Source organism: Apodemus sylvaticus, chromosome 5 (assembly GCF_947179515.1).
Source record: "Apodemus sylvaticus chromosome 5, mApoSyl1.1, whole genome shotgun sequence".
NCBI lineage: Eukaryota > Metazoa > Chordata > Mammalia > Rodentia > Muridae > Apodemus > Apodemus sylvaticus.
This window is the reverse complement of record NC_067476.1, coordinates 9,458,298-9,461,336: the sequence shown is the minus strand read 5'-3', so window position 1 is coordinate 9,461,336 and position 3,039 is coordinate 9,458,298.

Sequence of the window (3,039 nt, the reverse complement as noted above, 5' to 3'; positions counted from 1 at the left end):
AGCACTTGAGAGGCAGAGGTAAGTGGGTATCTGGGAGTCTGAGGCCAGCCTGATCTACAGAGTGAGTTCCAGGACAGCCAGGGAGAGGTAGGATGGATCTCAGGGCTGAGGTGGCTCAAAGGTCCTGAGCTCAGTCCCCAGGACCTAGAGACCAGGGAGAGGGACCTGATTCTTGCAACACGTGCAGTGCCTAGACGGGGTGTGCTCACAAACACACACCCACTAAAAATGTTCTAATGTCTAAAAATCTTTAAAAGGTAGCTAGAAAGTTAGCTCAGAGGTCAAAAGCATGTACAGTTCTTGCAGAGGACGGGAGTTCAGTTCCCAGCCCCAGCATAAGGGACTAGGAACAGACTTCATATCCAGGGGGATCCCATGCCTTTGGGATGTGTGCATGACTGTGTACAGGTATGCATGTGTAATGTCCTCATCAAAGTCTCCCCACTGGGCCTGGGGAGGTAGTTGGAAGAGGAGGCAGAAAGCCTGTGAGAGCCAGAGGGAGGACTCTGAGAACACCGTCCTCCAGACACACCAGGACTGATGTCTTATGAATTCAGTGTGGCAGCACGGGCAGGCCTGCACAGGCTCAAGGCAGATGGCGCCCAGTCCTGCGGTTGGGAAATGGACATGAGCTCCCATCCCTTCCCAAAATACCAGTGGCAACTGACACCAGCCTGCAGAGGAAAAGTTTTCTCCAGTGGCTCTCACTGTTGATACTGACACTTCGGGCAGGCCCCTTGACCAGTAGTTAGTTGGCCAACACAAAACAAACTCAATGGTATTTTTGTAGACTTTTTTTTTTTTTTTGGTCTCAAATTGCTTTGTTTGGGCATTTAAAATTTTTGTCTACTAGTCTTTTGCTTGTATAATTTTGTATGTGTGTGGTTTTGTGTGTTAGTTTCTTTGTTTTGGGGATTTTTGTTGTTGGTGGTAGTTTTTGTTTTGTTGAGACATGTTTTTTTTTTTTTTTTTGTCTAGCCTTGGCAGTCTGAGAACCAACTCTGTAGACCAGGCTGGCCTACAACTCACAGAACTGCATCTTAGTGTTTTGATTAAAGACACACTGGGCTTTTTGAGACAGGGTTTCCCTGTGCAGCCCTGGCTGTCCTGAGCTAGTTTGGCTTTTTTTTTTTCTTTTTCTTTTTTTTTTTTTTTTTGAGACAGGGATGTGTGTGGACAGGCTGGCGTTGGAAGGAACTAGGAGGAGTTGAGGTAGGGGAAACGTGTGGCCAGAATATAATATAAGAAATAAATGTTTTTCTATTAAAAAATAAAAGCAGCAGCATGCAGGTGGTGGCTCACACCTTTAACCCCAGCACTCGGGAGGTAGAGGCAGGGGGATCTCTCAGTTTGAGGCCAGCCTGAACAACAGAATTAGTTCCAGGACACCCAGGGCTCTATGTCTCAAAATAAAATAAAATAATAAAATGTTCCCCTTTATCCGGGTGGTGGTGGCGCACGCCTGTAATCCCAGCACTTGGGAGGCAGAGGCAGGCAGATTTCTGAGTTCAAGGCCAGCCTGGTCTACAAAGTGAGTTCCAGGACTGCCAGGACTACATAGAGAAACCCCTGTCTTGGAAAACCAAAAAAAAAAAAAATGTTCCCCTTTACTCCCTATTCAGCCCCCCTCCCATATCCACCCATCTGGCTTCCCACCCCTAACCCTGCATTTCCAGGTGAGCTTCCTGGGCTGACCGCTGAGGAGCCCATAGCCTCCGCAGGAGAGGCAAACACCTTTCTTCTGGGTTCCTCCCTAGTTGTGTCTGTGTGTCTGTGTGTCTGTGCAACGTGTGAAGTGAGTGTGGGTTTTAGCCAGAAGAAGGCATCAGATCCTCTGGAACTCGAGTTAGCATCTGACCTGCCACGCCACGCCACGCTGGGTAGTGAACTCAGTCCTCCAGAAGAGCGGCCAGCACACTCAGGCAACTGAGCTGTCCCAGCTCTTAATTATTTCTGAGATAGGGCTTTGTCACATATCCCGGGCTAAGCTAGAGTTTGCAGCACTCCCCTGCCTCTGTGGGAACTAGGGCTACAGTCCTGTGCTGAAGGCCCACTGGCCTCCTGACACTCACTGCCCTGTTCCTGTCTGTAACCGGAGTCGGAGTCACATGTCCATCCACTGACACGGCAGACAGCCCAGGGAGAGCCTCGATGAGAGGGAAATGAGCGTCTGGCCTCAGAGCTGAGGCACAGGACAAGCGGAGCTGTGAAATGTAGGCTCAAGTCAGGTAAGGAACCCAGAGCCAGGCATGGAAAGCCCAGCACTCAGGAGGCTGAGGCAGGAGGACCATGAGTTTCTGGCCAGCTTAGGCTGCATATGCAGGAGTAGGTAGGTAGACAGGAGTGGGTAGCTGAGTCAGACTGGGCATCAGAATGGGCATCTCTGGCTCACTGTGGTCTGGCACTGGCCAGGCAGTTTGGAAAACCAGCTTCTTATGAGGCGGTCCATCGGTGTTTCAATTAAGTGCAGCTGGACACATGATGTCATTGGCCCATGGTTGTCTCTTGGTACTTCAGTCTCCATCTTTTCGTAGGTTCTTGGCAGAAGCAAGACAGTTGCACAGGCACTTGACGGGTCAGTGCTTTGTGGTTACCGGCTACAAACCATTGATCCAAGCTTGGAACTTGTGTTTTGTTAATGATGCCTAGGACAGTTGCAGAAGTTGCTCAGCCATATATTGCTTGCAGAGAGTACATGGAAGCCCTGGGTCTGGTCCCCAACACCTCATAAAGCAAGTCTGGTGGGCACACCTTGATCCCAGACCTCAGGAGGTGAAAGCAGGGAGGCTTGGAGTTCGTGGTCATCCTTGGCTACATTGTAAATTTGAGGTCAGCCTGAGCTACATAAGACCCTCTCTCAAATGTATTTATTTGGTACTGGTCACTGCCGGGAAGCAGCCACACAGAGCAGATCTGGTGGCCATGTGTGGCTGTGTCTAACTGTGGTGCGAGCCTCCCACTGCCCTCTGACGTGGGCACTGAGACCCTCAGCAGCACCTTCCTGTGGTAAGCTGGTCGGTATTTGTAGGAAAAGGCAGT